General features: G+C 34.1%; 1 protein-coding gene and 1 long non-coding RNA gene across 2 annotated transcripts in view; one reads left to right on the top strand and one right to left on the bottom strand.

The window, feature by feature from the left end:
• GALNTL6 (polypeptide N-acetylgalactosaminyltransferase like 6) overlaps positions 1-27,616 on the top strand; it is a 1,756,803-nt gene that overhangs the window by 1,249,439 nt on the left and 479,748 nt on the right. The gene's annotated exons all lie outside the window — the stretch shown is intronic.
• Positions 906-26,385, bottom strand: LOC141516152 (uncharacterized). The gene is made up of 4 exons (XR_012476619.1): positions 26,086-26,385; positions 23,779-23,920; positions 20,990-21,122; positions 906-1,376 (listed from the first exon to the last, which is right to left on the bottom strand). It is a non-coding gene; the product is annotated as an uncharacterized LOC141516152 (long non-coding RNA).

The raw sequence follows: 27,616 nt of genomic DNA, 5'->3' as shown, positions 1-27,616 counted from the left end.
TAGCTAATGACCTAGTGGTATAGTGGATAGAGCACTGGTCTTGGAGTCAGGATCTGGCCTCAGTTACTTGCCATTTACTATCTGTGTGACCTGGGCAAGTCACTTAACACTGATTGCCTCTCATCCAGGGTCATCTCCAGTCATCCTGATTCATATCTGGCCACTGGATCCAGACGACTCAGAAGGAAAAAATAACACTGGTGGCTTAGCACAGCACCCCCCACTCAAATCCACTTCACCTGCTCATCATGGCATCACCTTCCTGATGTTACAGTCTTTTTCGAGAATGAAGGACCAAGAACAACAACAAGCTAGCTAGCTAGGTAGATAGATACATATATAGATATAGATTGAGCAATGTGTATGTATTAACTAGACCTGCACACAACTTACACAAAGCATTTGGGTGTGGGGTAGAGTCTATGACGAACCTACAAAAGTATGAGAAAATTTACCTTTTCTTTCAAATGAAATTCATGATTATTAAAACTGAAGACCATGGTAGTTTTTCCCATAAAAGTAACAGTAGGTGTGACTTCATTTAAGAATTTTTTAGAGGCAGCTAGGCCACTCAGTGGATAGAGCACCTGCCCTGAATTCAGGAGTACCTGAGTTCAAATCTGGCTTCAGACATTTAATAATTATGTAGCTGTTGTGGCCTTGGGCAAGGCACTTAACCCTATTGCCTTGCAAAAAAAGTGTAAAAAAAAGAATTTTTAATGAAACGATATAATTTTCATCAATATATATAGAAATGACTATGAGAAAACAATGTGGTCTATTGGTTTTGTTACATTCTCATTTTAAAAATATAAGAAGATATGCTGTGAAACCATGAAACTAAGATCCACAATACCATAATTTAATTTACTTTAATCCTTAAAAAGAAGAAAAGTTTTCACCAAATAGATCCAATTTTTAAACCATCCCTCTGGTTAACCTTTTCTTCCTCTTTTAGATTCTGATTCATTGACTTGGAATCTTTTGTTCAACTGCAGGCATAGTGAGATTTGTGAGGTTGTTAAAGCTCCAGTCTCATGTGAATGAGTAACTGCTGTTGTTCAGTTCTTTGAAAGTTGAAATAGCATTCCTACTGGAGTCCTTGAGCATCAATCTTCACTGGCAGTTTTTAAGGAAGATATTGGCTTTCCTCTCTCAGAAGGGTTCCCAGTGTGAGAGCTCACAGCAGTAACAACCGTATCTTTTCTTCAAGGAACTCTCTTCTGAAGGTTCGGTGGAGCTCCCCGCTCAGCCCAGCCCTCAAACAGCTCAGGTCCTTCAGGAGGAGTATCAGGATCAGAAATTTTAAAGCCACCTTAGGTAACCTTTGTATCTAAGCGAGGCATTCACAGTCATCTGTGGAGTTCCTGTTGAAACTGAGCAGAGTTTTAATGTTGAGGGACAAAAAAACAAAACAAAACAAAAATCCCAAACCTACTACCTCCTAAAGTTTCTCCACTTATTTTGTAGTTGTCAGTATAAAGAGAAGGCTGGTTAGTTCTGATACTGCCTATGATCAGGGTTCTCAGAGTCCCCAACTTTCAAAAACAATAATGACATTAATAATATAGCATTTACCTGTGTGAGGTATATGCTATTATCTGATTTTATAAATAATTCAGACTGAAAGAGGTGAAGAGACTTGCTCAGGGTCAAGCAGCTAAGTAAGGATCAGAGGCAGGATCTTCCCAATTCCAAATCCAACACTCTATTCATTATGCTACCTAAATGCCCATAAAGCAGAGGGAGGGCAGTAATACTTGCATGGTTTAGTTCACAAAGTCGCTGCAAAGTTCTTGTTTTGTGAACCACAAAGCACTACTCAAATGCCAGTTAGCAATTGCTATGACTAACAATAATCATATTGATAACTGAATGAATGGTTAGCTTGAGAAAGCAGATAGACCACAGAAGAGATACAAGGGAATGCAAATTAATGAATAGTCCCTCTTTTTTAAAAAAAAATATTTATTTATCAAAATTCACTTGAAGTTTTTGATTATACAGCATTTCCTTCTTCCCAATTTTTCCACTGGAGGGAGAGAAAATAAGGAAGCAAGGAAGGAAGCAGGGAAGCAAAGAAAAATGGAAGGGAGGAACCATTAGGTTATATAAGCCTAGTCAAGCAAATCAAATTCCCAGTCTTTGCACAGTGACTTCAGTGTTTACAAAGTGTCTGGCACATTGAAGGTTTATTGAATGAAATGAAATGGAAATGTTAATCATATACAAAAATTCATTTCTCATTCTGCATAGTAGTGCATCATCTCTCTGTCATGAAGTGGCTATCATTTTTCTTCATGAGACCTCTAGAATCATAATTGATCATTTCATCAGTCAGAATTTTTAAGTTTTTTTCAGAACTGATGAGCTGAAAGAAAAAAAAACCCAGAGAGAGAGAGAGGGAGGGGGAGAGAGAGAGAGAGAGAGAGAGAGAGAGAGAGAGAGAGAGAGAGAGAGAGAGAGAGTTCTAATGAATATTAAGGCAAAACCAACTTTAATATTAAAAAAAGAAACTATAGTAACATATCATGAAGATACACTATGACCAGAACAGATTCATACCAGGAATGCAGGATTGGTTTAATATTATGGAAATACCTTAAGGATCATTGAAATGCTAATACAAAGAAAAAATCACAATTGTTCTCTTTTGGCACTAGGGTGACAAGAATTAATCCAAAAATATTTATTAAACACCCACTTTGTTCTAGGTAAAATGAAGCAATTCTTGCTCTCAGAATGCTTACCTTCCCTAGGAGTTAAACTATATGCAACACTATTAATCCTAAGGAATACAAATATAGTAATTTATAATACTATAAATACTAAAGAATTAGGAAAGGAAATTTTTAAAAGGGAGAAGATATGGTCCTGTTCCTCCTGAAAAATTTAGTAAATTTTTTTAAACATTTTGGTGATTTTTATCTATATAATAACTATTTCCTACCTTTCTCTGTCTCGATTGAATCATTCCTTATGAGAATAAGCAAAAAAAAATATGTAATATACAGGCATCTGACAATTGAATATTTTCTCTCAATAGACTCCCACCATGAGGCTCTATTGCTTCTATTGAATCAAAGTTGAATTTCTTTTTAGTTACCTTTTCCTTTAAATTGTTGTATTCATTTAATACTATTCTTTGATTCTGATTATTTTGTGTTAAATGTGTTCTCAACAATCTTTTATTTTTCTTTCAATTCCTTATATTCGTAGCTTCTTACATCTCAGTAACATTCAATTTTATGGACATATATCATAGTTTTTGTTTTTACTTATTCCTCACTTCATAGGTACTCACTTTTTTCCAGTTCTTTACCATCACAAAAAATTACTACAACAAATATTTTAATATGTGATCTATCTGAGGTGCATTTAGGCCATGACTTCGGGAGATGATGCCATTATATGCACATGAATTGAGTTTGAGTGAGGGGAGGATGCTCTGCCAAGTCACCAGTTTCAATTTCTCTTGTGGAGTCTTTTGGATCCAGTGGTTACATATTAATTAGGATGACTGAAGGTGATCCAGGATGCAAAATAATTAGTATTAACTGATTTACCTAAGGTTCCACAGCTAATAAGTGTCTGAGGAGAGATTTGAATTTAAGCCTGATTGCCTTATATCCAGGGCCATCTCCAGTGGTCCTGATTCACATCTGGTCACTGGACCCACATGACTCCAGAGGACAAAGTGAGGTTGGTGACAAAGCATAGTCTTCCCTCATTCATATCCATTCATGGGTTTGTCGTGGCATCACGTCCCTGATGTCACGATCTCTTCTTCAAGATCAAAGGACACACATCATGAGGCATATGTCTAATAGTATGATCTCTGGATCAAATGATATGGTTATTTTAATCATCTTTTCTCAAACAATTTTGAAAAATGGCTCACTTTACAGTTTAATCAACTTTTTATTAACCATCCTGTTTTCTCATAGTTTCTCTGCCAATTTTCTAATTTTCAAATTTTCAAAACTTTCCCTATTTTCAGGGTGTAAGGTAAAACCTCAATTGATTTGTTTTGATAATAATGACTTGGAACATGTTTGCAAATGTCTATTTATAGTTTGCAATTCATCTTTTGAGTTTTTTTAATAATGTGGTTTTTCATATTCAGGTCACATATCCATTTGGAGCAAATTGTGGAATGTTATATCCATATGTTCTATGGAAGATAATATCTTTAGCTACCAAACCATTGAGAAGTATAAGGAATAAAAACTAATGCTATGTATGTTTTAGTAGTTGCTTAAAGACATGTAACATACAGAACCAAAGATGCCTTTTAAGGCTTTCATTGAAATGACTCTCATGCATTTTTAAAAATTAGAGAAGATTCTATAACTAGAGATAACATTATTTGATGATTTACTGAAGTTCTGCATTAAAAGGAGATACATGCTTATCTAAAGAGCTCTCTATTACAATGGAGAATTGTATACTTCAGTGCAAAAAGAAAAGGAATTTCTCATCACTAGAGAGGACCTAAAAATAGTAATGAATTAAAAAAAATTGTATTAATTCTGAACTCTACAATAACTCCTTGTTGAAATTCATGTCATTAAAATATCCATCCACACTGGAAAAAATCAAAGAGATTATAAATGCATATCAGTCTTATTATGATATACAATGGCCAGGGAAAGTTTTATTTAGTCTATCACCTTATTTTAGACGGGTAAAATAAAGAAGACAATGAACAAGCATAATAAGGAACGCTCAATATTGAATAGGAGAAGGTAATTATATTGAATCAAATTTAGAAAGTTGCTTAGTACCTTTCTTTTCATTTTTTTGTTTTCTGTCATTTTTGATATTCTATATAATTTTATTTTTCAGTTCTGAATTCCCTTCCTTCCTCCTCTCTTCTTGCACATGCATTGACAAGAAAAGAAAAACAAAATCCATTACAACTATTACAGTCAACAAAACAAATTCCTATATTAGCCATATCCCACCAAAGAAAAGAAAATATGCTTTGATCTGACTCTTAAGTCCATCAGCTCTCTGGTTCTTGCTGGAGGTGAATAGCATCTTTCATCATGAGTCCTTTGGAGCTATTTCAGAATGTTCCTAAGGATCCCAAGTTATCCTTAATATGAAAGGCACATCTCTTTAGTAATGATATTCTTCTGCTAATATTATATGGTCAAACCACTGAAGATATTTTTAGAAAAATTTAAATTGAAAGTGACCTTGCAGGAGCAATAGAAAGATTCATAGCTCTTTTCAATGGAATACTTAGATCATATTACCAATTCTGACTTTAATTTGAGAAGAATAAAGAGACCATCTGTAATATGCCTTCCTTTTAATGGAATTGAATAGGTCATATACTGAGAATGAACAATAATATATAAAGAATCCACATGCTGTATTGGTATACATGAAATATTAGGAATCAAAAAGGTCTCTGACACTTTGGGAGAGCTCTCTATGTGTAGCTTAAATTGAATTGTTTGTTTTCTCAATGGAATTGGGGTGCAGGGATGGGGAGAGAAGACAGAATTTAGAACTCAAACCTTTAAAAATTAATGTGAAATGTTGTTTTTACATATATCTGGGGAAAATAAAATACTAAATAAACTAAAAAAAAGATAAGAATCAGTCATAAAGAGAACATGTGGCTGCTTTTCAATTTGCAGTGGTAGAAATTTTGGGAGATTTATTTGACAGATGAGAAAAGAAACTCAGAATATATTTTTGCTTGCAACAGAGATTCAGACTTAGATCTTTGGATCTTTGGACTTGCAGCCCATTATAGCATTATACTGCCATTCCTTTTTGGGGGAGAAGGGGAGAAATAATAGAGGAAATAAATTTAATAGAAAATTAAATTAAATAGTATTAGTAATAACTAATTAATGATTAATTACTATTACAACTATTTTTAATATTTTTGACCTCTTGTTTATCTGTGACTTATTTGAGGTACATGCCCTGTAATATGATCTCTGTTGAGAATACAATTTAGAACCAGGAAAATAAAGTTCTCTTTCTCAGGTATTTGTTTTAATGAGAAGTGTAGGGGCAGCTGGGTGATACAGTGGATAGAGCACCAGCCCTAAAGTTAGGAGGACCTGAGTTCAAATGTGATCTCAGATACTTAATATTGCCTCTGTGTGTGACTTTGGGCAAGTCATTTAACCCCATTGCCTTAAATAAAAATTAATGAAAGAGAGAGAGAAGTATACTTAAAGTTGGTTTTTAAGGGCAAAATAAATATATTGGCCTTCATCAAAACCAACAAGAATTTGTTTTATTAATTAATAACAAACATGGCAAGGGGAGGAGAAAGTCATCTTTTCCTTTTCCCATAGGCTTCCCTTCCCCTTCTTTTTCTAGGCCACTGAGATACAGGTGGTAGAGAGCGAAACAGTAAAGATAGTGATATTTTGGCAAAATGTTTGAAGGGTAATATGGTGTACTAAGACTTAGCATAGTAGAAATGGATTTTGACTCTACCTTTACCTAGCTAAATGAACTTGGACAAGTCCCATTGTCAATTCCCACATGTAAAAAAAAGTGAATTGGTTTGAATAGTTGGTCTTTAATGTCCCTTACAGCTTTAAGAATCTACAGGACGACTAGGAAGATAGCAGTTTATCTAAAAAAGATCTGAGTATTTTAGTGGACTTGCAAGACCTTGGAAGGCGATAATCCTGGAAAGTTTGAGTCTCTCTAAGAAACTGGATGATCAATTTGACAAAAGGTCTTGAAAAATTCATGAGGAAGGAATATTGAAACTACAGGTAGATAGGTATAGTTGTTTTCAAGCATACAAAGAGTTTCAACAGGGAAGAAAGATTAAAATTATATTAGTTCTTCGTGACCTCCTAGTACAGAGCAAGGAACAATGAGTGAAAGTTGTAGCAAGATCAATTGAGAATTAAGATAAGAAAATTCTTCCACAAAATGAAATCTATCACAGAATTCCAGTGAGGCAATTGGTTCACCTTCCAGGATGTCTTCAATCAAAAGCTGAATGAATTTGGCAGGCATGCTATTGCAAGGATTATTATTCGTCTTTCATTTACAAAGAGGACCAATGACATCATGAGTGTGATGGATTCTACATGAATTGGATTTAAGTGAGGCAGAGATCCCCCTCAAGAATCATCAGAATCTAGAGGCAAGACAAAAGTCAAGACTTTGCCCCTGAAATTATAGTTCAAATAGAAATCGATATCCTCTGATCTTTATAATTTGAGATTAGCGATTTCCTTTATCATTTTCCTTGAAGTTGAAAAAGAGAACAGAAAAGGGAAGGGAATAAGTATTTATATAGAGCCTTCTATGTGCCAGGCACCATGCTAACCACTTGATTAATAAAATGTCATTTGATTCTAACAACAAACCTGGAAGGTGTTGTTATTATTATCCCCATCTTGTAGATGAAGAAACTGAAGCACAGAGAAGTTAAATGATTTACCCAGGGTCACATAGCTAGTAAGTGTCTAAGGCTAGATTTGAACCCCAAGTCTTCCTGACTCCATAACCAGAAACAAATGTTCATCAAATGGAAATAACCTTTTTTTTAACTTTTCTATTCTATACTACATTGTTTGAAAAATAATTTTCCAAGACCAGTCTATCCATTGGAAGAGGCTTGGAGCTTAATTTCAATAAAGTTCTATAGAGAAAAACCAGTCATCAGTGGAGTATAAGCATTATTGAATTATAATTCAGTTATGAAATTTAATACTTATCTGTGGAGATAAATCTTCATTTCTCTGATACTCAGTTAACTCATATTTAAAGTGGATATATTCATGATAATTTTTTTTGCTTTAATACCAAATGCTTATTTGTAATCTAATTCTGTAAATTAGTTTTACTCCTAGCATATGGGAAGTGAGGCATTTTTCATCCACTTTCTCTTCTTTTTTTAAAATAACTCTGAAAGAAATCAGGATTAAGTAACTTGTCCAGGTTCACAGAGCTACTAAGTATCTGGGTTGAATTTGAACTCAGGCCCTTCTGATTCCAGAGTTGGTGCTGTATCTACTGTACAGTTAGTTGCCTGAGAGGATTATTATAAAAATCACTTTGTTAACAGCTTGGTATCAATAAAGTGCTAGGTTTGAAGTCAGAAAAACCTGAATTACTATTCCAGTGAGCCTGGACAAATGACTTAATCTTCTTTGTCTCAGTTTCATCACCTGTAAAATGGGGAATAATAAAAAACATTTTCCCCTTTAGAGTTATTGTAAGTATAAAACAAGACGATATTGTAAATTTTGCAAACCCTAGTATTAGTGCTAGCAATGATAATGCTACATTTTCATGAGCAGGGGACATTCATGTATAGGAAACTCCTCCATAATGTAGGTTAGGACCTACTCTGTGACCAACAGTCCTTGAGAGTTACCTTAAAAACAAGAAGCCTTAAGTGGCTTGCTCAGTCACACAGTTAATGGGTCAGAACCCCAGGACTACCTGAAATCTAGGTCTGCTCTATGAGGCCATAGCTCCTTCTCAGAGTGAGTTATTAATGATAGTATAATTCTTAATAATAATACTATAATTCTTAATAATAACAATACTTTAATAATGATACTTAGTGTTTTAGAATTATAAAGGACTTTTGCAAATTTCTGTTTGAATCCTCATAACTATCCTAAGAGGTAGATATTATTGATGATGTTTGTCCCTTGTTCTTGAAGAAGATCATGACATCAAGGAGGTGATGTCATGACAAGGAAATGAATTGGATTTGAGTGAGGGGGAGTTGTGCTAAGTCACCAGTCTCACTTTCACCTCCAGAGTCATCTCATTCCAGCGACCAGATATGGATCAAGGTAACTGGAGATGGCCCTGGATGGAGACAATCGGGGTTAAATGACTTGTCCAAGGTCACACAGCTGGTAAGTATCTAGGGTCAGATTTGAATTAGGTTCTCATGACTCCAAAGCTAGTCCTCTATCCATTGCTCCAACTAGCTGTCCTGTTTATCTCTATTTTAAAGAGGAAGGCAGACAGATGGACTGTTTCAAGCCCAGAGAGTGTCTGAGGATAGCTACAAACTCAAGTCTTTCTGACTTCCCTTCCAACACCTTATCCACTGTGCCATCTAACTGTCTCTAAAGGCAGTATTTATCAACATAAGACTTTTAAGGTTAGTATTAAAGTATGACAAAATGTTATGCAAAATATTATATCATATATAAACATTTATATTTTATACACATATATTAAATTTATTTCATTTATACATATGCATATTTATAAATATAGACATATACGTATATAATGAAAAAAAATTTGAGTTGTGTCCCTTAACTTAGAATCAGGAGATATGCTACAGGTGGCACTCCTTAAGTTAATTTAAAGGGGTTCATGCATGAGTATTTTGGAGTAGACTCTCAAGTCAAAGTTTATCTCCCCCCACCCTCAAGAATTTCTGTATCACACAGTTTTCTAGGGAAAAGAAACTCAGAAACAAAATTTGGAATGAATACAGTGGGGAATAAGTGTACTAAATCCCTTTAATTGTTAAAGCAGCAGGTCTTTAATGGCCAGATGGGAGGCAATTCCAAGCAAGATGAGAGAAGCTCTGTCAGCATTGTAAACCTAATAAGGTGGGTGATGTGGATCAATTAGTGTTGTCCTTGACTTTCTGCTACCATTAGAACTCTGAAAGATCATTAACTGCCTCTGGGACAGGTTTGATGAATGGAGTTTTGGTTAAACAAAAGAAGGGAAAACAACTCAGGATCCAAAATGTGGGGTGGGGCAGAGGGGAGGCATTTATAATATGTATAACCACAGAAAATAATGTGCTTCCCAAATTACTAATGAGAGTAAATTCATTCTCTCTCTGTGTACTAATCAGTGCAAATGGTGTCTTAGAATTGTACTGACCCAGAAGTATCTTGACCCTATGGGTGAATGTTTCCATTGTGGTCCTCTTGAAAACTGCAAGGAAGTTTTCCAAAGACCATTAGCATACCTATTGTGATAGCCTTAGTCTTACTAAAAGCAAGGTAGTAAAGCACCTGGCTTTTAATAAGTCAGAAAGAAAGGGAAAACTTGGCAGAGAGAAAGCAGTCAGCCAAATGCTTCTCCATCATTAGTGAGATCTGAAAGTTCTCCAGTGCTTTTCACATGATGGCCCTGCACATTTTCCTGCTCTTTCATTAAAAATTAACCTCCTTGGTTGCTTTTAATCTTCCGGTCACCCTTGTCTTCTGTGCTAGCCCTTTCTTTCATGTGAAGAGGCAGGTGGAAAGCACTGAGTTCTCTGAATCTGCTTTGCTTGCCAAAAAAAGACCCTATATTTTTTTCTAACCACTGCCTTTCTTTCTCCCTTGGGTTTACTACATTGTACACATTAAGCAAATTTTACAAACTAAAGATGCTCTTTCTGTCTATTAAGTTCCCCTTGAAGTGAAAGCAATGAGCTTCAGTCTATTTATTGTACTGCTCTTTACAATTAGTTTTATGATGTATGGCAAGAATGTTTGTACTATAAATCCAAGCTATAACTCTTTGGTGTCTTCTGATGGTTATGAATCCCTGGAGTGGAGTTCAAAATACAATATATAACTATTCAGTCTGACTTGTTTTTTAATAAACTATACTGCAAAGCTCCATTTAACCCCGCTTCTTCCAGACCCTTTTGGTCTACTCTTTACCAGACCTAATGATCAACATTTGATCAGATTTGTTTTTATCCCCATCACTAAGCTAATTGCTGTTGTTGAGTCATATATATCGCATCTGATTCTTTGTGAGCCCATTTGGAATTTTTCTTAGTAAGTATACTTGGCAACAAGACCATCTCCTTCTCTGGCTCATTTTAAAGATGAGGAAACTGAGCTAACAGGGTTAGGCTTGGCACAGCACTTACATTGTTCTAATATATTGTTAAAGAGAGCAGTCTCCAAGTCAGACATTTGAAATAAGTGTCCTTAAATAGAAATAAATAAATAAAATTGGAGCAGCTAGGTGTCCCAGTGCCTATCCAAACCCCAGACACTTAATAATTACCTAGCTGTGTGACCTTGGGCAAGTCATTTAACCCTGTTGCCTTAAATAAAAAATAAATAAATAAGTGTCACTTTCTCAGTTTTAGAATATAAATCTTCTAACACTATATACAGCTATGGGGCAACAATTTGGCATTAAGGGAAAAATGAGTACAGAAATGCCTTAAAAGCATCTGACCATCTCCAGGACCTATAGGAAAGCTCTCTATCTCCACCTATTGCCATCCCTCGTTTCAATTAATTTCCAAAAAACATCATTTCCTATTTATCCAATATATAGATTGTTTGTAACTACTTGTTTGCTAGTAGTCTTCTCCTTTAGATTTCGAAGACAATGAAAAGTAGTATGAGGCAAAACATATATCAATGGAGAACCATGGATGACCCCTTATGTCATCTCAAGGAATAGGCTGTCCTAGAACAAATACAAAATGTGCCTACCTGCTTCTGATACCCTGCATTTTAGTCAGTCAATATGCATTTAAGTACTATCTCTGAGACAATGTAATAAGCACTGGAAATACAAAAAGAAAATAAAGGAAAAAAGCTGCCTTCAACAGCTTAAAATTTGAAGGAGTTATATATTAAAGCAAATAAGAAGGTATAAACAAGTTATATACAGGATAAATAGGAAGTAATTTTAAATTATTTATAATATATTTATATTACTGTTATTAAAATATTAAATTAAAAATTTAGGCTTGGGAGAGCCTATGAAAGACTTCCTATTGAAGAAGGCATTTTATTTGGAACTTAGTGGAATTGAGGGAACTGAGCAAGAAAGCCAGAAGATGAACAGATAGTATTCCTATAGCTCCTAGATATACCAGAAGTTTGGGAATGGCTAAATAGTTATGATGCATGAATAAAATAGAATGCTATTCTATAAGAAACCCTAAATAATCAGACTCTAGAGAAGCAAGGAATGAACTACAGGATCTGATGCTGAGTAAAGGGAGAAGAACCAACAGAACAGCATACACATCAACAACACTGAGATGAACAACCTTGATGGAAGCAGCTCCTCTCAGCAGTTCAGAGAGCTAGGACAACTGCATTTGACTGGTTATGTTCTACATTATCCCCAGCCAGAGGAAGAAAAACAAAACAAAAGAAAACACACATGCAAAAAAAAAACCCAACCTTTCTGAATCTGAGGAAAACTTTATAAAAATTATCTCTTATGTATCTCTTTCCCTTCATCCTAATCATTCATAGCAAAAATTACTAGTCTGTAAACATGTTTATAAAAATATTCACGTACAATGCTAACCTGATTGTTTGCTGCTGAAGGGAGGTGGAAGGAAGGAAGGGTGGAAGGAAATTTTGTAACTTAAAAATATACATATGCATATGAATGAAAATAAATAATTTTAAAAAGATGCCAAAAGCTTTTATAGCCTTTCTTCACTAAGGCTGCCTATAATATTTTTACTCTTACCTCCCAAAATATCTAAATGATGCCTGGTAAATAGTAGATTTTAATAAATTGAATGAGTATTCATAAGAGAGATTTTCATGATTCTTTTCTTCAAAGTATGCATTGAATGCATTAAAGTATACATTTACTTTAAAAGTATGCAAAGGTGACACTGAGACACATGGAACTATTAAAGGAGGGAGAGTCATAGTCTGTGTGTGTAGAATTACCCATGTGATAAAATGACACTGGAAGTATTAATTCTTGAAAAGGTTACTTTAGCACAAAATTTATCTTAGAATAAGGATAGTAGCATTAGCTCTTTATATACCAAAATCAGATGATTTGAGGTCTGACCAATTGTCCTAACTGGTTCTCTTCTCAATTACCAGAAAACTCTTTAACTATGAAAAGTAATGGAGTCAAACAAAGGAAATCATTGAAGAAAAAAAGGCTGTTCATCCTAAAGAACGATCAGATTTGGGAGGTTCACAAAAATCAGGACTGTGCCTAAATGAGTATCAAAAATGAACTAGGAAGAGTAGAACCAACAAGAAAGGGAATTCATTTGTTCCTTCCCTGCCTTGATAGTGGTTAAGTAGAATATAGAAGGTCTTCAAAATCATAGTTTAGTTTTAAGTTTTTAAACTTCAAAGTTGGAAAAAAGTTAGTACTTTTATACTTTAATGCTTTCTCTGTATGCATATTATCCATAGCATCTCATTTGATCCTTATAATAAACCAAGATGTAGGTAGCACCATTGCTATTATCTTCATTCCACAAATGAGGAAAGCTGTGAAATCTCATGCCCAGGGTCACAAATCAGTGTTAAAGACAAGAGTTCAACATAGGTCATTGTGACTTCAAATCCAGGGATCTTTCCCACCACACAATTCTTCCCCGCATAAGGTATTAGGTAGGCAATAACATAATGTCTGTTTATGAATTGCTATTGTAAATTAACAACCAAACAACTCAATAAAATATAGGCTCCTTGAGGACAGGGACCTTCATCTTTGTCATTAGCATAATACCCTATGCTAATAATTCAATCTATTATACTTCAAACCACACTAAGAGATTTCTGCTCAATTAATGTGCTTATTTATTTGATTTGAATGTACGAAATATGATCTTCTAAAAGACAAAGTCTCTGTTTTTGCCCTTCTTTTTTTATCTCCAGTGCTGAGCATAGGGCCAGACATGACAGAATGACTGGATTCTTTCCTCCCAATTTGATTAACAGAACCCATAAATGCCTTTTGCTTTTGTCAGACCAATTGCTTTCTTACATGATAAAAATGAGAGGGTTATTTTTTTCCCAGGCATAATCATTTCCAAGTCAAAAAGTGCCCCTTGCCATTATTATTGATTTCCTGTTTTTAAGTCATTTCCTTTTTTTTTTTAGTTCAATAAACCAACTTTTCATTTGTTTCATCTACCTTCAAAGCTTTGGCATAAGAAACTGCTGTAGAATTTTGTCATATTCTTTCAAAACGCTTAAATTTCTGATCTAAGTCCCTAGTTTCAACCTAATATCTCCAAAAAATTTAAACCAATCACTGGAGTATGACTTCCTAAGACTGCTTTCAGTATCTTTTTGTCAACTTTTCTTTTTTTCTCCAGTATCTGATTATCTGATCCCTTAAGGGCAGCTCTAAAATTTAATGACTGTCAAACAATCTGTTCTTTTCTTGTATATATTAGATATATATATATATATATATATATATGTATATATATATATATATATATATATATATTAGGGGTAACCCAGTCATCTAAACTTACTTTTCTTTTTCTCATTTTAACAACATTCAATGCCTATGTTGTTGGAACTCTTTCCTTGAAATGCATTAGTATATCAGTAAAATGAGAGAAACTTCTTTTCTTTTGTATAAAGGGGTAATCTTACACAGTAAAGGAAAAATGTGAAGGAAAGGAATAAAATTTCTTTTCAACAGTTCAAAATTTCTCTTTCTCTTTGAATAATTTCTTATATTACCTTGAGTTGATTTATCCCCTCCCCTAGTCCTAATGCACCCCACCCCCCCCAACACAAAAGGTTTCACATTGCAAATCTTGTTAAAGTGGATTTTGATGAGGATGAGGATGAAGATGATGATGATGTTTGTAAAGCACTTTCTTTGTGCCAAGCATTAGGCTAAGGGTCTTACAAATACTATTTCATTTGACCCTCAGAACAACCAAAATGATTCTCAGACAAGAAATATATGAGAAAGGAGAGACCCTAGCCCTGTGGGATCAGAGGATTCCTGAATCATGAAGGAGTAGAATGTGTTGGTGCTATTATTATCCTCATTTTATAGATGAGGAAACTGAGCCAAATAAGTGACTTGTTCAGGGTTACACAACTAGTAACCTGAGATCATATTAATTCAGGTCTTCCTGACCATTAATCATCCACTGTGCAATCTAGCTACCAAAATAAAAACTAATCTTCATGGTGCTGAGTTCAGAATTTTTATAGATAATAGTGGATAAAGAGATATAGATGTTGAAATTAAAATAAAGGGGAGGGAAGGAGAAAAATACAGTTTTAAAAATAGGGAAAAGATGAATACTTTTCTTAATTGATAATCATTTTTCTGTTTGTTTCTACTATACATTTATACAAGATAATATTTATAGAGATCATATTCAAAGACATCTCCATACAATGGAATCTGTCTTTTTTTTTTCTTGGAAAGTACTGGTCACATGCATTTTTCCCCATTTCTTTCTCAACCTTTCATCACAGCCTCTTTGTAAAGAAGAGTACTTTCTGTTTCATCGATGAAGGAAATGACAGTCATTTAGTGACCCATCCAAAATCATCCCCAGATGGTGGCAAGTCAGACATGTAACTTGAAGGTTTTATACAAGCAGGGAAAGAGAGACATGTGTAGAGTAAAAAGGGGCTGCCAGATGAAAGAAACAGGACTCAAAGCACTTCCATGTTTCTTAGTTGCTAAAATACTGGAATTCTAGATTCTGGAAGTGGAAATCACAGCTACAGTCACAAGACAAAGTACTGTTCATCTGAGATGGTTATAGCTCTGCACAAAGCCAGGATAAGCTTTTATCTCCAGCTGGAATGAAGACCTTGCTGATTTTTGTTGACTGTTTGTTGCTTGTCTTTTGTTCTTTTCTGTGTCCAGTTGTCAAGATTAGTGACTTAGCATTTTCTCTCCAGGGCCATCTGAGTCCAGTAGTCAGATATGGGCCAAGAAGAGTGGAGATGGCACCAGACCTGAGGCAAATTGTATGAAGGATGGCTAGGTATCACAATGGATAGAGCACCAGTCTTGGAGTCAGGAAGTGTTGAGTTCAAATCAACCTCAGACACTTGGCACTTACTAGTTGTGTGATCTTGAACAAGTCACTTAACTACATTTGTCTCACATCCAGGGTCATATCCATTCATCCTGCTACATAAACTGGCTACTGGACCCAGATGGCTCCAGAAGAAAAAGTGCTAGTCACCAACCTTGACTTAGGAAAGTCATCCCTCCCTCAAATTCAATCTATGTGCTTATCATGAAATCACTTCCCAGATATAATGGTGCTCTTCAAGAATAAAGGACAACAATATCATGAAGTCCTTAAAAAGTACTTTCTCAGTCCATCAGCAAGTATTTATTTGATATTGATCATGTGTCTAGCTTAGCACTTTGGCCAATTACAAGAGAAATGATGGAATGATTCCTTGCTGAAAAGGTTTTAAAATATTTAAAATATTGGGAAGGACAGACATTCCACAAGCGTATGAAACAATGAAAAAAATAGAATATAATAGTATACTATATACAGTATAATTCACTTTAAAATTATGCCCATCAGTGTAGAAATACTCTTATGTAGAGGTAGAAGGAATTCAGAAATGATAGAGACTGGGGCGAGTTACAATTGGATAGGGAAGCATTTTGTTGATGAACTGAACTTTGGAAGAGATTTATAAGAGGAAGATTGACCAAAATGATTCACCGACAAAAAATTGAAAGGCATCAGCAAATGTGTGGAGATAGGAATGAGCATTATATATATATATATATATAGTGCACTAGCTGTGGAGTCAAAGAACCTGAATTTAAATCCCACCCCTGATCCCATCTGGGCAAATCATTCAACTTCCCTAGGCCTTAGTTTCCTCATCTGTAAAATGTAGAGCTTGGATTAGAGGGTATCTTCTGCCCTTTCCAGTTCTTAATCTATAATCTCATTGAGAATATGAAGAGATATGTTTAAATAAAGTATATGTCAGAATGACATTTTCTCAAAGCTTCCAAAATTGTTTATCAGGTTCCCATCTGACATTTTGCTCATCACTCAAGATTTATAATTTATATTTCTGTTCAATATATTTATAATTTAAATTCCTGTTCAATATCAGTTAAACAAATTTATTAATGTACTAGCTAATGTGTTAGAGATAAAAAGATGAAATCAGAGTTGAAGATTTACCATCTGCATTAACACACACACACACACACACACACACACACACACACACACACACACAAACATGATAAGTTCCAAGGAGAGTCAAATATAATATGTCTTTAGATAACTGAGAAAAAAGTATTCACTTTCAACTGAAGTGCTTCAAGGGATACTTCAGAGAAAAGATAGTTTCAGAGTAGTGCATTAAAGAAAGAATAGTGGAGAAATTGGGAAAACAAATAGTCTCATTCCATATATGGAGAAGATATGAAGGAAATATATAATAATGGAAGAAGGCAGAATAGAAATAGATAATGAGATGGTGAAGAATTGTTCCAAATCCCTTATTTTCAGAAACCCCTAAAATGTCCATAAGGATTCCAATGAACTGACTCTATATTGACTTAGAAAATCATAAATTAACATTATGTTTTATTGTATTTTTAACTTTGCTAAATATTTTATGATTACATTTTGATCTTGTTCATGCCACACTCATGAGTGTTGACAATGCTCTAGATTGTATCTTTCTCTTTCTTCATCTTTCCCTATTATTTCATTCACTCTGTCTTATTTTTTCCTATGCGAGTAAATATATATTGTAAAATTACTTCCACTTATACACATATGTATTCATATGGATATTATGTGACAAGCAACAAACAGTCAACAAAAATTAGCAATGTCTTCATTCCAGCTGGAGATAAAGGCTCATGTGTTTGTATTCATAAATTTCAGGAAATTCTATTCCATATATGTGCCATAGTTCAGAATACTCTCTTATGTCTTTGAACTGATTCAGTGAAGACAATGTTGAGCTTGGAGGGACAGAACTTGAAATCCTAGCTTTACTAGTGACTTCCTTTGAGCAAATCACATTACAGGTCCTCAGTTTGCTCATCTGTAAAATCAGAGGTTGAATTATAAATAACCTCTAAGGTCTCTCCTAGCTCTAAGCCTAGGTGGTTGTACACACTGATTCAACATTTAGTCATGGGCTAAATCAAAGAAACAGGGAAGCAAAGAAATATTATTATTCAGTTTCCTTTTTCTCCTGTTTCTTTATCTGTCAATATTGTCTTCCTTTTGAGCATATTTTTCATTCAGACTTATTTGCCCATCTTTGAATTAAAGGAAACAATCATGATTATTACTTAAAATGTAGTTAGAGCACACAGAGCATACAAGATTTTTCTGAGACCTCATTAATCAGTGTTCCTCAAATTGTTCATCACTTGTTCTGTTTACTTGACCCAATCTTCTTAAATCATGTACTAATGGCTATTTGTTTAATTTTCTCAATTCAATCAAGTTCAGTGGAAGTAATAAGTTTTGTTTTGTATCTGATCCTAATTAAAACAAAACTCTCATTTTAAAAACAAATACTAATAATAAAGTCAGACTGATATTTTAACAATTGGAAATATGTACATAGTATTTCCCATGAAGCCATAACTATATAACTTCGAGAAAATATTTTAAGGAAGGACAAGTTATGGAGAGAAGACTAAATATTAGTTTCTTACTATGGAAACTGGTTCTGTTTTTTTTTAATCAGTATCTTTGAAATCAATGTATTCCATCGTATTAACTCATTTTTTTCTATACCCAATATCTTTCTTTCTCTCTGCCATTTTAACTCTTAATAAAGTATAAACAAGGGCGGCTAGGTGGTACAGTGGATAGAGTACTGGCCCCGCAGTCAGGAGTACCCGAGTTCAAATCTGGTCTCAGACATTTAATAATTACCTAGCTGTGTGGCCTTGGGCAAGCCACTTAACTCCATTTGCCTTGCAAAAACCTTAAAAAAAAGAAGCAAACTTTAGACATCAAACAATAAGACTTTATTCTTGCTTACTACAGCAAGATTGATTGACATTTCCAAATTTTCAGAGGCTTTATGGCTAATCTATAGTACCTAATGTTTTATTTACAAATTCCATTAATTTTAAAGGTAAGTACAATGCTTCAAAGTAAGTATCTTATTTTCCTTGAGTTCTAATGATAATTTTCACTTATTAGAAGAGTTTTGGAAAAATTGTCTAACTTCCTTTGAAAATTGCACAGAACCTTTAGTTCAGAACTATCTAATTGCAGTGATCCCATAGTGTAGGCCATTCCCTTGATCACAAAAAGCCAATGATCACTACATGATCGTTTACAGATCCTTTGTTCTGTATTAAAACTGCTCACATTCCTACATTTGTTATGTACCTGAGTCACAGAAAAGCATATCTGGCTTCCAACTTCATGGTTGTTATCCTAATAACTGAAGCTACTTAGCTTTATCTAAGCGCAATCTTTTTTTTTTTTTGTATTCCCCATCCTTAGCCCATCACCTAGCATGTGGCATTTAAAAATGTTTATTGACCATCTGACTGACTAATCTGGTCTCTAAGAAGAGAATCTACAAAAATACATAAATTTGTAATTCAGAAAGTGAGGCATAACATTTAGGGTTTGGAGTCCAGAAGATCTGAAATAAAATTTTGCTTCATAAATATTTTCTATCAGATTTTATTTCCAATCCTAGATTGTCTCCCATCAAGGGGAGATGGCAAGAAATACAAACCCCATTGGGAAAGCAAGAAATACAAAACCTATTACAAATATGAAGTTATGTAAAATAAATTTCAGCATAAGCCAGGTTGTTTAAAAACTGAAAAAGAAGGGAAAATATGATTCAATCTTCTCTCTATGTTTATTAGTTCTCTATTTGGAAGTAGATGGAATTTTTTTTAATGAATCCTTTGGAACTGAGTAAATCATTGTGATGATCAGACTTACAAAATCTTTCACTTGCGATTAGTATGCAAATTGTACTAGTTCATCTAATAACAGTGATCCTATCATTTCCCTTCCAGACTTTTCATTTTCTTTTTCTCTCATATTAACCAATCTGGGAGTGTGAAGTGATTTCTTAAAATTGTTATAATTTGTATTTATCAGTGATTCAGAGAATTTTATATGATTATTGATAGTTTAATTTCTTCCTCCAAAAACTGTTTATTCATATCCTTTGGTCATTTATCAATTGGGGAATAGCTCTTATTCTTAGCAATTTGGTTCATTTCTCTCTATATATTTGAGAAATTAGGTGCTTATCAGAGAAACATACAGAACTTGTGTTTATTTTCTTCTGTATTTTATGTTCAAAATCTGTTCTACTGATCAACCACTCTATTTTCTATTTAGTACAAAATTGTGTTGATGATTATAGATTTGCAGCTAGATTTGAGATCTGGTACTGAAAGTTTCGCTTCCTTGGCATTTTTCAAATTGATATTCAATATTATTGACATTTTATTCCTAAATGAATTTTAAATTACTTTTTCAAGCACTGTGATGTAAATCTTTGGAATTTTGATTGGAATGGAACTGAATAATTAATTACTTTATATAGTATTGTTATTTTTTTAATATTGATTCAGCGTGCCTCCAATAATTTAAATCTCTTTTCATTTGTGGGAATAGTATTTTCTTTGTCTCAAATTTTTACTATCTGTGTGACTGTGGGCAAGTCATTTAGTCTCTCTTTGCTTCAGTATTTCTCCCCAAGTAAAATAAGGGGATCAAATGAGGCATTACCTATGAAGTCCTTAGCACTGTGCTTGACCCAATAAATGCTTCTTCCTCCCTTCCTTTCTTCCTTCCTCCCTTCCTTCTTTCTTACTCAAATATCTTTTTCACTGTTTTTTTCTTTCTTCCTTCTTTTCTTCCTTCTCTAGGGGAGATAAACTAAAGAACAGGGGAGGGGATAGGGGAGATGTATTCTAAGGGACTAATTAATTCTATTTCCTTTTCCCCTCAATTCTGTACCAAAGTATGGTGACCTTAGACAAATTGCTTATTTTTCTCTGAGCTTCAGTTTTCTCATTTGCAAAGTGAAGGGATTAAAGTAGATGTTACAAGATCACATTCTAAAATCCTGGAAATATATGACTCTAGCATGCTATAAAAACAAGATTTTTTGTGTGTAAAATCAAAGAATTTAGAACAACAAAGTTTCATAGCATAGATAATAATGATGATGATAATGATATATATAAAAAATTTGATCTTATAATGGATAAAAAGAAACCTGGAAAGAAATGCATTATTGTGGAAAAAGCAGACTCAATTTACCTTCTGTGGATGAGCACTGTATTCTTATGACTGATGGATTCATTAGAGGATTAAGTTGATATTGTTACTTCTGAAAAGCAATGATTGTCTTGTTTTCTGGGTCTTTCAAAGTGAATTATAGCAAATTTTAATCCTGAAATTGTCACACAGAGAAAAGAGAATTGTTTCTTAAAAAATATAGAGCAGAGCCCTAATGTGAAATAAAATCTGTCTTTTGAAACCTATTCTCTTTATCATATAAATGGAGAAACCTGCTTTTATTATATTTTATTTAATATAATTTTACCTTAATTACTTTTTGTTCTAGGAGTATGAGTGCAATATTAAAAATTCAGCAGTTGCATAGCAGTAATATTGAGGTTCTCTATGCTTCTTCCTCTTAACAAAATTACTTGTATGCCAGACCTCCTATATTAGTATGGATTATTACATCTATCAAAATATTATTTTATGTTCCCCATGAGCATGGGTATAGGTGAGGCATGAGCATAGAGAATTTTGATACCACAGTTAAATTATCTCTCTTAAATCTAAAATAAAATTCCATGCACTTGGGAAATCAAATTTTATCTCGGTCTGTATTTATTATGTCACACAATGACTCAGTTTTTTTTTTAATTTTTATAGATTTGGAATAGGAAAATTATTAAAATTATAGTTTATCAAATTAGGATGGTCATTTAAAATTATTCCTCCCTACAATTGCTATTCTTAACAGTAACTGAAAGGCCTTCTTTCCCTCTGGGCATTTTATCTTCCCATCACCACAGGCTTTCCTGTAGTATAACCACTAGGATGGCTATTATTCATGAACATCAGTAATTGGGGCTTTTCCCTCCTCCATGGTTTCTTTCAGCACTATCTATTTTCACTGTTGAAAATGGTTGTTCCTTGAAAACCTCCCCAGCTAGTCTATATTACCAACTTAGTTTACCAAACTGGATTCTTCACAGGCTTCTGAGCACATCTGCAAGCTGTAATTGCATTGGCCAATGAGCTCAAATAGACCCATTAAAACCAACTAACTAAAGACTGTGTTCTGAAGGTCCAGCTGTGTCAAACTCACACAGAATCTCTCAGAGCAGAATTTTCCACTTGAAAATGCTTCAATAAGGTTTAAATTCAGACCTGGGGACACAAACTCTTAAATTGAATATCTGTCATATAGGGCTTAGGTACAGATTATGTCCATATATTAAGGAGAAACCATTAGCAAACTATATATTCATTCATAATACAAACTCAGAGGAACCCTACCAACTGACAAATATGGTACTTTCTCTGCCAGTTACTTGGGTGTGTGACTCGCTATGCATGATGGGGAAAAAATAACTATGATTACAAAAAAAGTATTTTTAGCTTGTGAATATAGCCATTATTTCTGTGGGGATCAGAATTCAAGTCACCCAATCATTTTTTTAATTCAACTATTTTTATTTTTTTATTCAAACATTTTTCTTTTTTTGTTTATTTTTATGCTTTAATATAGCATCATTTTGCAAATGCTTCTTAGAATAATTTGTGTTGGGTTTTTTTGCTTCCTCCTCAGTAGGAATTTTGCAAAAGCAGATTTTCCATGAGAATGGGAATATGTGAATAATAAGGTTTAAGTATAAAAAACTGATACCCTCCATGGGTATCTGGGGGATAGTGTACATGCAAAATGCATTGCTATGGCTATTGTATAATTCTTTAGATGTGTTGTCATAAGTTCCTTATGGGTTTCAATAAAATACTTCCCTTTCCCCCCAAAAAAATAAAGCACTTTTCTAATAACTGTGTAAGATATGCCTATATGGGTATTGTCCACCTATTCCTAGTCTTTATTTTTCTAAGGACTATCTAATTTATTTTTACTGACTAACCAACTCTCCCTGACTTCTGTAAATGTTGTAGGCCTGATGTGATCACCAAATATTATTTGTTGATGTCATTCATCACAGTAAAATTACCATCCAAATTCTTATTTCACAACTTTTATTGTTGACATTGATATATTGTACAAAGCAAAAAAAGGGGCAAGTTTGATATTTCAGCTTCCTACTTAGACTTACAGTAGGGATTTGTTTGCATTACCCTGCCATAGAAGTGTGTGTGTGTGTGTGTGTGTGTGTGTGTGTGTGTGTGTGTGTGTGTGTGTGTGTGTGTGTGTGTGTGTCTGTGTGTCTGTGTGTCTGTGTGTCTGTATGTATGTCTGTGTGTGCGTCTGTGTGTGTGTGTTGTGTGTGTGTGTTTGAATGTGAAAAACAGAGTTAATTGGGAAAGAAAATAACTCTTTACAAAAATAGACTCACTATTTTGGAAAAAGCACAGACTAAGCTAAGGATAACTAAGGATATGATCAGTTTACGCATCAGAAAACCCATGTTTTCAAAGTTGTATCTGCTGCTGAAGACAACAACTCAGGAAGATTACTGGTGTTATCTATGAAAAAAAGTGGATGGTGGGGAGGGAGAGAGAGAGAGATGGAGGGAGGGAGAGAGAGATGGAGAGAGAGAGAGAGAGAGAGAGAGAGAGAGAGAGAGAGAGAGAGAGAGAGAGAGAAGGAACGAAAGAAGAAATAAAGAAATAATGGAGGGAAGGAAGGAAGGAAATAAATGAATCATGAGGTATGTTTTCCCCCCATCTTTGAAGATCAGTGTTGAAAAAAAATCTGGATAAGCAATGTCAGTTGAAATGAACTTACTTCTTTAGTTATCTACTCTAACTCCTTTAATTTTTATAGATAAGAAACTAACAGCCCAATGAAGTTAAATCATATAGGCTGAGTGAGAATTTAATGTCTGTACCTTTGACTCCAATTCCAGCATCCTTTGCATTGTATTACACTGCCATAAGTAAAGTATATATAAATAAGTCTCCAATTCTTCAAGAGAAAAAAGAAAGCAGCAGCAGCATTTTCTGTTGTTCTACTGCATATAAAAGAATTGCCTGGAGAAAAAAATGTATATGTAATTTTAGAGGGAAAATAAAAGGATACCTTTTCCATTAGTATATTTTGGGGGTTGTAAAGTATTGTACTATTCTTTTGGGGTTTTTTTTGTTCTTTTATCATTTTTTTTGTTTGTTTGTTTTTTCAAGGCAATGGAGTTAAGAGATTTGCCCAGGATCACACAGCTAGGTAATTATTAAGTGTCTGAGCTCGGATTTGAACTCAGGACCTCCTGACTCCAGGGCCGGTGCTCTATCCATTGCACTGCCTAGCTGCCCCATATTGTACTATTCTTACTAAAGAATTTTATGTAAGTTATACCATCTCCATAAAAATATATGTTTTAAAAACTGAAAATATGAAATATGACTGAAAGCAGTCACTTCTGAACATTTTGTTCATTTCTTTTACTGATTCATTTAGGATTTTAAAATGTCAATTTCCAAAATAAATTTGAAGGAGCCTATAAATCACAATAACAAAAATATAATAAATAATTTTTTAAGAAGCAGCTAAAAGAAGGAAACAGAGATTTTTAGGCATCTATATTGAGCTAGCTACCACAATTGAGTTCATTTTATTGTAGATATTTACAGCTGCATGGATCTTTTAGATGGTTTGGGCTAACAGAAGCCCAGAAAGGGGCAGTGCTTCCCTGAAATCATACCACTGGAATTCTCCAAAGACCTCAATGTTTTCATGGAGGGATTTGTAGAAGATGAATGGGAAAATTCCCAGATAATTTTATTTCCAACATATTGGGAAAAGGGTTTTATCTTACAGGCAATCATTTAAGATTTAATTCAACTATGGGAGCTCTAGGTGACTTTGGTGTTACATTTATGTGACTTTTTCATTTATAAAATGATGCATTCCATCCAACACAGGAAGAAATGTTGTTAATTTATTGTTGGTGAGCACAGAAATAAAAAAATGGATAGAGGAAATTGATTTTTATTGAAAATATTTACTCTTTTAAAAATAAGAGAAACTATTAGAATTCCATTTTGACAAATTTGTCCTTCTATTTCCACACCTATACCCAAATATTCTCTCCCCCAACCCCCAGTTTTTACTTTGAACTTCAAGTCTAAGATCCATTTGGGAAGGGGGAAATTGCCTGTGAGAAGGGATAACAATGGAAAAAGAACAGAGAAATGGAAAGAAACAGGAGAAAAATGGGTTAACACAGAGCAAGAGAGAAAATGCAGCTTTTCCTTCAAAGCCCAATTTACTGGACAAATATTTGGCAAAGTCGAGGATGCTCTGCTATGGTTTTAGCATTCTTCCATTATAATTTTCCAGGTTTTGAAAACAAACTCATGGCCTCAAAACTTTGCTAATATATGATGTTAATAAGTCACTCAAGTGCTCTCAGAAAGATGTGACCTAATCTATACATAGAAATGTTACTTAAAAAACACATATCATGGTGAAAGTAGTTGTCCAACAAATGGGAGGTAGTAGTTAATATGATAGCTAATATCAAGAACTGGTGTTAGTATAATACTTATAGTTCAGGCCTATATGACAATCAACTTTTGTTAATGTAGAAATTTATCAGGAAGGCACCTATAACATGCTACCAGAATAAACAATTTCTAGCTACTCTATAAGAACCTTAAGCCTGATATATACACAAACACACACACACATAAAATAGTACTGCACTTGTGGGGAAAGCAAAAGTTTTGATTATTTGTTGTTTTGATTCAGGTGAATTAAAACATTAAAATTGAAATGATCATGATATCAAAATACTGGATTTCCTAGGGCGTTACCAAGCCAACATTGGTTATCAGTATATTTAAATGGTTGTTCAATGGCATATAGGAGGTTAAGTAGAGAGTTATTCAGGGTTTTCTAGATATATGCTTAATATTAACATACATGGGGGTATTTGATTATTTCAAACACTCTACTAACCTTGATAACCAAGACCACCAAACAATATTCTTTTCTTTCCTTACTTTTGCTACATCTCATCTGATCAATGATTTAGAGTTGAAAGGAATCATCTACTCCTACCCTGGTATTTTACAGATAGAATGAAACCATCAGAGTTCAGGTGATTTCCCCAAATCACACAATTAATAAGGAGAAAGGGACTTCGAAGTGAGATTCTCTCATTTTCAACCTATTCTTAACACTATACCATCCTTACCTTTAATTTATCTTTTTCAATCTTTAGAAATCTTTTTTTTTCTTTCTTGCCCAGTTCATGTCTTTCATGAAGGCCATCAAACTTCTGACAGAAGTTTGTCCATCTATATGAAATTAAGAAACAAATTAGAAAAGGGTTTCTGCAAATAAAGAATACTATCCTTTAGAGTTCAACTCAAATTCCACCTCAATAGATATAGGATTCTGGATGGACTTCAACTAGGAACTCTAGTTGAAAAGGGATAGAGAATATATTCCAAATAAAGGAACTATTGTGAACAGAGAGATGAAAGGAGGAAAGAAGAGGACCTATTCCAATTGCCCAGTTTGACAGAGCAAAGAATACATAGAATGTAGTAATAACTGATAAATGTGGAAAAGGAGTGTGAGGACAATTGTAAAAAACTTTGGATTCCAAGCATAGGAGCATGAACTTTATTTCATGGACAGGAGGAAGTCACCAAAGATTTAGAGCAGAGAAGCAATATGATTTCACATTGAAAATACTATATCTTGCATATCATGAATACTCAATATTACTTTGATGTACCTCAAATCCCTTGGTCTAACATTTTCTCAGGTTAATTTTTAGTCATCTACCTGACTCAAAGGGATTTCTCAAATATTTCTGCATCTTTATTTGTAACAAAATATTGCTTAATTAACTGTCTTTGCGACTTATAGCTTTATTAGAACTTCAAAATGCAATCTCATCATTCTAGACTCTGAGGTAATTATCCTTAATTGGAATATGTAGATTGTAATTGCATTTCCTTAAATTTACCTTTAAGAAAAGAAAATTACTTTGAGGTCCGTCATGGTAAAATTCTAATGATTATAAAGATTTTTCTTATCTTGAGTTGATCTTTGCCTCTCATTGGTCCTAGTCTCAATCTATCTTTCACAATCAGTTAAAACTAGTTTACCACCAGCACAGAAGAAGTCAAATTTCTGTACCCTGACTTCTTATGAGTCTTCACTTCTCCAGGCTAAATAGTCTCCCTGCTATGACATAGTCTTTATCTCATTTCACTTCTGGTAACAGTCTTTGGATGCAAACTAACTTAATAACACCTATCATTTATATATCAATTTCAAGTTTGCCAAATGCTGTATGTACAGCTTCTCACTCAATCCTAACAACAATTGTGTGGTGGTGGTCACTATTATCCTCACTTTACAGGTGAGGAAACTGAGGCTGAGTGATATAGTATAACTTACCCAGGATCATTCAGTTGACAAGTTTCTGAAGAAGGATTAGAAATTAGATATTCCTCACTCCAAGTCTAATTTTCTTGCTGGCTTGCTGGCATTTTTATTGTATTATTAATAAAAATGTTGTTACAATCTAGTACTCCATGCACCTGAGACTTCTATGATGTGGTTAGAGGCTTCAACATTTCAGTTCGCAGTCTGGTCAAATCTCCCTACCCTGTGCCAGTCTAATTCAGGCCCTCCTATCTATCATCCACAAAGGGTCCATCCATCATGCTATGGGCTTTTTGTTCATGTCCCCTTGACAATGTATGGAT

The sequence above is a fragment of the Macrotis lagotis genome, chromosome 3 (assembly GCF_037893015.1).
Source record: "Macrotis lagotis isolate mMagLag1 chromosome 3, bilby.v1.9.chrom.fasta, whole genome shotgun sequence".
NCBI classification, from domain to species: Eukaryota; Metazoa; Chordata; class Mammalia; order Peramelemorphia; family Peramelidae; genus Macrotis; species Macrotis lagotis.
Note: the sequence above shows the minus strand (reverse complement) of the source record. Positions and strands in the feature narration are given on the sequence as shown.